Source organism: Pundamilia nyererei, unplaced genomic scaffold (assembly GCF_000239375.1).
Source record: "Pundamilia nyererei isolate P.nyererei 1_Seehausen unplaced genomic scaffold, PunNye1.0 scaffold00024, whole genome shotgun sequence".
Taxonomy (NCBI): Eukaryota; Metazoa; Chordata; class Actinopteri; order Cichliformes; family Cichlidae; genus Pundamilia; species Pundamilia nyererei.
In genome coordinates this window covers 1,931,621-1,940,856 of record NW_005187425.1, presented here as the reverse complement: position 1 = coordinate 1,940,856, position 9,236 = coordinate 1,931,621, and the positions used below count along the sequence as shown (strand labels likewise).

General features: G+C 40.9%; 1 protein-coding gene across 2 annotated transcripts in view; it reads right to left on the bottom strand.

The window, feature by feature from the left end:
- Positions 1–6,362: 6,362 nt before the first annotated feature.
- Positions 6,363–9,236, bottom strand: part of wapla (WAPL cohesin release factor a) — a 25,813-nt gene continuing 22,939 nt past the window's right edge. Inside the window, exons 21-22 of one of the 2 annotated variants that reach the window (XR_001290308.1) lie at positions 7,597–7,692; positions 6,363–6,585 (exon numbers count right to left, since the gene is read on the bottom strand). The gene's annotated coding sequence lies outside the window, so the exon portion shown is untranslated. The remainder of the gene's footprint in view (positions 6,586–7,596; positions 7,693–9,236) is intronic. The other variant, XR_001290309.1, reaches the window with a different exon arrangement.

Genomic DNA, 9,236 nt, shown 5'->3' with positions numbered 1-9,236 from the left:
GTTATTAGTGGTTCCCAAAGCAACTCCTCTGGGTTCAAAAAGACATCCTTTTCTATAGAACTATACATTTATGGTTTATAATTTCAGATAAGGTGTAAATATAGCGTGATATTTATTGTGTAAATTACAGCCCCAATTAGAGTAAAAAAAAAAAAAGGACAATAAAGCAGGCTTTGTGTTCTGGTAAGCCTAAAGTACATTGTAACGTGCAGCATGCAGTGTCCCTTAGTTCCTCAGTTAGTTCCACCACGCTCGTCATCGCATCCAGTTTCTTAACACCAAAATGATGAAGGAGAAAACTCTCTCCTTGAGACTTCACAAGGTGACTTCACTCACCAGTGGTTGATGTTACTGTAATATATGTTGTCTATGGTCAAGACGAGATGAGTGCCCAGACTGAATGTCCACTAACTGCTGATTTTTGATGTTTATAGGAGAATTTCTAATTACTGACAAAAACTCTTTTAAATTCCTCATCTGTGTACATTGAAGTATGAAGCGCTAATTGGCAAGGTTAAAATAAACTGTGTGAAAAGCTCAGAAAAGAAAAAAATAATCATCATGTGCTGAGCCTTCGGGCTTGTGACACTGACAACCTCTGATTTCCTCCACACATTTCTGCATTCAGCAAATTCCCTCTGCAAACTACACTGTAAAGTGCTAAAGGGTCCCAGGAGTGCGATGTTCATTAAATTGGCTGTATGTGGTAAGTAAAACTTTATAGTCTACATTTCACTGTGAACAAGTACCACTTTCCCTGTCATGTGGAAACTCACACTTACTCCGACTGTTTCCTGAGCTGCTGTGAAGCAGGCAGTTGTGTGAATGTAACCCAACCAAGTCAGGATTTAAAGGTTGGTGTGAGGTTCTTTTGTATTACCTCCCCCCTGTGAAGCCCACGCATTCAAGGGCTCTTTAGTCAAACCCTTGCAAAGCACAGTTCAGCCACCCCATCCAGTGATGCTGCATGTTTTACTTGAAGAGGATCTTGGCATGTTCTCTGCATTGTCTCTGTGTTCTGCCTTAGGCACAACAGCTTTATGGGGCACCGTGCCACAGGAAAGGATTAATATTAATTCCTTTCCAATTACTCAGAGATTACGCAAGATAATGCAAATAGTGAGTCTTTCAGGTCTGTTTTACTTCCTACACACAAACACAAAGCCAAAATCTGCCATTTGGAGCAGGATTGTTTGACGCAGCGATTTTCTTTCCCTTTCTGCTTGTGTGCACCTTTGGCGAGAGAGCTTTTTCTTTGTGCTGGTGAAACATCTGAGTGTAAGGGTAATCACATCTGGGAAATAATGCCACTGTTAATGTATAATACAACTAAAACCTCACCATGAATCTGTCATCAAACAAAACTTCAGTATTGATAGAGCTTTTTTGACTTGACACCTCTCAGCGTCAGAGGCGGAGCGGGAGGAGGGGGGCGGCTTACTGGGCTTAAGCCAGAGTTGTTTTTTCAGAAGCCCGGGGTCTTTTGGAGTGTAATTTCTTTTCATAGTTACATGCCTGGCTGACAACTGTATAAAACAAAAACTACACACAATATTCGAAGCACATAGTGCACGCTGTGGGAATTTACGACTGTGCGTAAATCCCCCCTAATATTGGTATGATCCGAGCTCAGACATGAGGGGGTGGGGGGAGCAGCTGCCTGCCAGTACGCTGTTGGAGAAATGCAGCCAGGCAGACAGAGGAGAACTGAAGTTTGACCAGGTACCAAAGCAAATCATTCGTACAGTACAAATAATGTAAATATGACAGTGAATCACAAAAGATTGATATCAAACTGATCACTTGACCCATATTACGTTACTTGCTCTTCGAGTGAATCAACAAATGGCGAAATGAAAAGCCGAACAACAACAATGCTGTTTCTTTGGAGTCTTAGCTTACATGTGTGTTTATTTCCCCAGACGGTTCCATTCTGAGCTGAAGAAGCTTCTGATAGGTTAGTAGAGTCCATGTGAGTAAATTGGTGGCACACCTGTGGATGCATATAAGGCAAAACACAGAGCCTGTTTCTTTGACGTGGGAAAATCAAGAGATGTCAACCAAAACACCAGGAAAAGAATTGTGGAGCTCCATAAGTGTGGCTCAATTTTGAATACAATTTGGTGCCATTTGCAATTAAGAAATACAGATATTTGTTAACTTTAAGAGTAAAGAGAGAAACTATGTTTTTTATATTTATCAACCTAAAAAAAATAAACATTTATTCTGATTTGATGTTACAATTAAAAAAAGTATTTGTGTTTTTATCTGAAGAGTATGTAAATATCTGGTTTCAACTGTATATTTGATGATGTTGGTGTTTGGCTTGATTGTCAGCACAAAAAGGGAGAGAGAGAGAGAAGCAGAGAGGGGGAGATGGAGAATGAGGACAGAACAGAGATGGTACAAGAGCAGGTGAGACACACATGTTAGTCAAATGGTCGTTTACCAAAAGTATCACCGTATCATAGGTACTCATCGTACCTAGTGTTTCTTTTTAAGTTTTTTATTTTTCAAATTCTACAATTATTAAGTTCTGCAGGCTTGTTTGCACAACAAGGCTAAATAATTATATAAACTTTTCTGAATCTAAATATTGTACTTTGGTAGAAATAAAAAATAAGTGTAGTGCAGGTCTATGATTATTTTTAGTGCTACTATCATCTAGTTCTGATTCTGGTTCTGTCTTGGTTAAGTCCTAAGTAGTCCTGATTTTGAACTGTTGTAGTCCTGTTTTAATTCCAGATCAGTTCTGGGTCTGGTTGAATTGGGGTTTAGTCCTCGTGTCTTGATACAGCCCCGACTTTGTTCTGCCTTGCTGCTTAATTAAAAAACTAGTTTAAGGTGTCCTGCAGATGTGATATATATATTTTCCCTATATGAAGTCATTCTTTTTTGAACAAAACTCTAAGCCCTGGGTGTATCAAATGTCTGCCTCCGCCTCTGCTCAGCGCTGCACAAAGTTTTGCCTAGCTGAATGTCAGCCTCCGGGGAAGTATCACAGGGACCATTAGACCAAGAAAAAAAAAAGAGGTCTTCAAGCTCCATTTAGAGCCTTGTGCTGCTGATGTTTCGGTTTGCTTTTTTGAAGCCACAAGGGTCTCTGCTAGTTGGGCTGGCATGCCCTGAAATGTTTCACACTGGCAGTTAATCACTTAGATCTCAGCAACAAAACCAACCAGGCAAAGTAAGAAAGAAATACATAAAAGAGCAGAAAGAGCATGACTGAGAATAGACACACAGTCTACAAGGAAAGAAATACTGCAAAAAATAAAAAGGTAAATATTGTTATTGCAAGTAGCCAGACCTTCTACATTTTATTTTCTGTTTTTGTGATACATATTTCCCAATATAAAAACCTACTTTTCATTAGTACAAACATTATAGCATGCCTTCAATAAGGAGATCAGGACATAGTGAGTCTCAAAACAACAAAAACCGTACACCACGCTGCTGGCATTGGACCAGCTTCTTGTTTAAGCACCTTCAGACTAAGTCCCCTGCTTTGAACTAGCAGATAAAAACAACAGCCAATCCCTTTAAAACCCTGCAAATCACAGACACTATTTCACAGGCTTTACAGCATCTAAGATGAGAGCATGTTTACTGACCTCTCGACTGAAGTTGTCACAACACCATTTAGATCTCTACAAACCAGCATCTCTGAACACAGATTGTTATAATATCAACACGTCATCCAGTTTGTCCATTTGTCCAAAAATGTTAGGGGGCCAGGGACCTTTACGGGAAAAACAAATCTTCAGATTCAAGGACTTGTGGCTAAGTCAAATATTTCTCTAGCTGAATGGTTAATAAGCCAAGCTATGCAGTAGCAGGAACGTTGAAATGATTCCATGACAGATTTTCCCCTTTGTGTCTCAATCATATCAAATGGTGAAAACAACATCTACAACTACATCCACTTGATATAAAATTTAAATGGTAAATGGCCTATATTTGTATAGCGTTTTACTAGTCCCTAAGGACCCCAAAGTGCTTTACACACCCAGTCATCCACACACTGGTGATGGCAAGATACATTGTAGCCACAGCCACCCTGGGGCGCACTGACAGAGGGGAGGCTGAAGTGTCTTGCCCAAGGACACAACGGCCGAGACTGTTCAAGCCGGGGCTCGAACCGACAACCTTCCAATTATAAGGCGAACTCCCAACTCTTGAGCCACAATCGCCCCAGCTGCACCAGATTAGGTGTAACTAATCACATAAACTCTTGATAAACTCTTACCACCTCACAGCAAGAAGGTCCTGGGATTGAATCCAGTGTGGGGCCTTTCTGTGTGCAGTTCGCAAATTCTCCCCATGTCTGAATGGGTTTTCTCCAGTTACTCTGGCATCCTCCCACAGTCCAAAGACATGCATGGGGTTGGATCTATTGGTGATTCTCAACTGACCTTAGGTCAGAGTGTGAATGGTTGTCTGTTCTATGTGTTAGCACTAGGGATGGGTATCGTTTAGGTTTTATCCGATACTGGTGCCAAACCGGTACTTTTGAAACTGTGCCGGTGCTTAAACGGTGCTCAAACCGGTGCTTAAAGAATGGAGAACACAAAATTAGTCCAAAAACCTCTCATGTTCAGCTGTTTTTTGTAAAAAGATAACAATGTTAGTCTTTTCTGCAGCTATAGGGGATTTATGGCATCACTCTTGGCTGGAAGCAGTGCTTAAACAATGGAAAAAACACAAACTTTGTCTAAAAACCTCTCATGTTTAAATGTTTTCCACTTTTTCTTCTTTTTCTTTGGTCATTTTAGCCTTTGTGGCCAGGGTGAAGGGAGTATCTGCCATCAAACAAGAAGACAGCCGCATGTAGCTATGATGATGTTTGCTAGTTCACCTTACATGCATTAATGTAATAACGTGGTTAGCCTACTCAATGTAAATTCACAACAACATTAAGCTACTCACGCAGAGAAGAACGGCTGCTGCTGCTGCCATCATCATCCGTCATCATTTCTGCTACACTGGCAGGGCTAGGGGCCAGGACTCTACTCTTTGGGTTTTTGGGGGATGTTGCTAACTCCGGGTCCGATAACAGGCACCACACCTGCAGTAGATGTGTGAGGTCTCACAGCAAGCTATCAAATACGGTGCATTTCTCGGCTTTTAAAAAAAACGCTATGCGTCGCCAGGTGTTTCATCGGATTTGAGGTGTTACCTCCTTTGACAGTATCACAGTATCAGCTTAAAGCACTTGTTGCAGGCTGCTGAGTTTGCATCTTTTGCTGTGAAGTACAGCCAGACTTTTGACCGCTTTGCCTTGGGCATTTTTAATCTGTAGCTCTGCTCTAAAAGAACGTACGTACCTGGACCCGCCTACTATCCTCGGAAATGTAAAATGATTGGCTAGAATCTAAAGTGTATCACAGCTCTGGAAAAAAAAGCACCGAAAAAAAGCACCGAAATTTGCGCTGCTTTTCGGTCTGGTTACTACCGTTTATGTCAGAACGATACCGGTACCCATCCCTAGTTAGCACTGTCACAGATTTGTGATTTGTCCAGGGTGTACCCTGCCTCTCAGCCCATGACAGCTTGGATAGGCTCAAACCCCCCTGCAACCCTGAACTGGATAATAGGAAGAAAATGGACAGATGGAACTTACAGAATCTTCATGAATTTCATTAGTAACACTATTAACTGCTATTTGATGTAAAAATGGCTGCTGTGAAACATGCCAATTGTCCCAGTCTGTATATATATATTTGCATTTTAATGAAACAGCACAGATTACTTTCATGACTCCTTGGCTATGGGTTGTTGACTATTGGGGGTCACTATTGGTGCATTCCATTTGATGTTGAAAGTTGTCATTTCTGTGTTCCCAGTCAGAATTTTCTGGAAGTCTGGAAGCCAAACTCCCAACTCACAAAGTCAGCACAGCCCTACCGACTTCACAATGTAAGATGGCAGCAGTGCATGTAAACAGTAAAACTTGTAATCTGCGCTGCCACTGTTTTGTCTTTATGACTGCCTAAATAAGCCATACGCAGAGCACTGACAAGCCTCCATCCATGAACCTACAGCAGCTGTGTTTTAAGTGCAAAAAACAAGCTGCATTGCACCGTTTTGCTAGAGATGCATCAATAGTTCTACCTAGCAAGACACAGTCTTTTATGACTAATCCCAGCTTGAGAAACAGAACAGTGTTTCAGCATAGTTAATTGTTGAAAATAGAATTTTCAAAAATAACTATGAGAAAGTCATACATGGTACACGTAGATCTTTCGAACAAACTCACAGTCCTGTTGGCAGAAAAGCTAACAAGTCTGCAAACCTTTTTGGCTGATGAAAATTCCTGAGAATAAAATGCCAGGACAGAGCAAACAACAAAAGGTACATTCAGCTACTGGTTTATTTCCCAAGGGATTGCCACAGAAGATGGAACTGCATGTTTGATTTGGCAGAGACTTGATGAGGGATGCCCTTCCTGATGCAACTCTGCCATTTATCCAGGTTTGGGACCAGCACTGGAGTACAGTAGCTTGTGACTCCCTGAGGCTGGGTTTGTATTTCTTCCCAATCTTGAAATGGGAACATCATTGTGTTAACCGTTACATCGTGGAGCCACTAGGGGAGAGTAAAGAAAGAATGAAAGAATGAATGATATACATCTATCTATCTATCTATCTATCTATCTATCTATCGAGAGAGATAAATAAAAATCATTGTTGAGTTGATGACAACAAAAACAAAACTGTTAAAAGTGGAAATTACCCACAATAAGAAATAATAATGATTTTTATTTATATTTATTTATTTAATACATTTTATATTTTTCTGTTTAATCAGAATTACTTTATTGCCCTGATTTTTACAGGACAATCGTTTTATTTCCATGCAAGATACAATGCAAGGTGTACTGATGTAGCTTATGGTGAACTACATTTATATATAGTTCATAAGAATAAAGCTAGCTGTTTTAGGAGAAAAAGAGAGAGAGAGCACCATGCAGGTATTCAATGGAAAATGGTGGTGGCAGGGAGTACAAAGTGTGCACTGGGTTTTTGTTGAAGTGCTGAAATAAAGACACTGCTGGTTATAGTATCTGCCTGAGTCTCTGGTTGCAGCTTTTAAGTATTGCACTTGGCGTTTTTGGAGCTTAATGCATACATGTTTTAAAGATCTCCGCTTTACATTAGTGCAACAGGATCACAGGAGTGGGTTTTAAAAAACTGCAGCAATACCTGACACAAATCATGATCTGCTGAAGGAAACAGAACTCTGTTCTACCTTATTATCTACTATCTACAGTGAAAATGAATGTGCTGTAGTACGTCATATGACAAATTATAAGTACAGCACTGCAGATTGGAGATTTAGGAATCTAAGATTCTGCTAATATAATGACATTTCAGATAAGACACACTGATAATTGCCAATGCCTGATTCAAATCCGAGTGCCCTGGGATCTTTTCTGCCTCTTTGCCCATCTTTCATCAGCCTTGAAAAATAAAGCCAAAAATACAGCTGTAATAATAGGGTGATGATAAAAAACAAATAGCCGGGCCGATGCCAGTTTTTCACTGTGGGAAAGTTAATTGCCAGTTGCTATTTTTGTACAAATTCCTTTCCCCTGACCTTATGATCTCGGATCTGATGCAGTTGCACAGACACTGGGCTTCAGAAAGCATTCTTGCAACTCAACCCACATGCTTTGCCTCTCCTCCGAATCTCCTAGGATTTGAAGACAAATGTGTTTGCAAAAATTTGAATCAACATAAACCAAAGTAAAAATGATGATCAATAATTAATATCTGTCTGCTTATTATATAATGTGTGCGAAAAAGAAAAAAAGGCAGAATCTCCATTGCTAATGCAAAACCCTGAAGAAACTTACAGTGATGGCCATTTCAGATGAAGAACTTCATGCCCTTTTTATATCCACACACACATACACACACAAACTGCTTCTTGCCCTAACGCATTAACACAGATGGACTGCCATAAATGCACAAACAGGAACCCAGCCGACCTCACACAACACTCATCAGGCTCCACCCTGCCGGCACAGAGAGAAAGAAGGCTGAGCCCGGAGGTGGAGAATAGCAAAAGGCAGAGCCAGTGTGGGATAGTAATACTACTACTCTGCTCTGCTCCTCATCTGGCTCGCCTGTGGTCAAAGCCCATCCGTTAGAGTGCAGGTCACGCACACCCAGGAATACAGATGGGCTGGTGAGTCTTTCTGCCCTGCCACTCAATGATTTAAGGGGTGAGATTAGACAAGAGAAACAACCTGGCTATGAATGAGCAGAGAGTGATCTGTGTGCTGCGTTTGTTTGGACAAAATGCGAATGTATTTGTGTTTACACATTTGTTATGCAGCACATGTGCCGTAGTGATGGCTCTTTGTTCAGTGCTTATATTGCGAGGTGTTTGCAGGGGTGTGTGTATTCTTTCATGTGCCTGGCCTGGCTGACGATGTGTATACCTTCAAATGTGCGTGTGAGTAAACAAGACACCGGTGAAAGCATTCATTTAGGCTGTAGAGCACAGTTTGCTGTGGCAGCACAATAGGGCGGCACTAGTGGACAAACTGTTTGAATACATTCTTTGTAGCGAAAGCTAAATAATCCCAGGCTTGTACAGAAATCAGTGCGTGCTGGCTCAGCTTTGTGGCCAATGCAAAATTCCTCATTCAGTTGACAGTGTGATGCTCAGGGTTGATTCTTGGTTCCCCTGCAGTTTCAAGATAATGCGCTCTGTTCAGCTTCAGTGTTTAGCCTCTGACTTAATCTGTCTTGACATACAAATTGGAGAGCACAAGAGAGAGGGAGTTGGTTTTAACAGCAGTGGCAGAAGTTAACAAAATACATTAACTCCAACACTGTCCTTAAGTACAGCTCGGACACACTTGCACTCCAGTTCACTCCATTTCTACTTCCTACTATTTTTCCGCATTTATAGACACATGTTATATCTAACTTGACTGTAACTGTTTCTTTAACAAATGACTGACTCCTGAAATGTTTCGTAAGAATAAACCAACATAAACCAACATAAAATGTGACACAGACCTCCACAATAAAAGCACAAAACGGTTAGCCACACACTGGGGCGGACATTTGGTCCGATTGCATTAAACGTGGGCACAAAACAATTTCAGGATGTTATTGATGTTGCAGTTAGGTCCAGAATTTGATGGACAAAGAAACAGTTTTTTTGTACTTTGGTGAACCTCCACTGTGGATTTTAAATTGGCAGACATGCAGCTTTAAAAT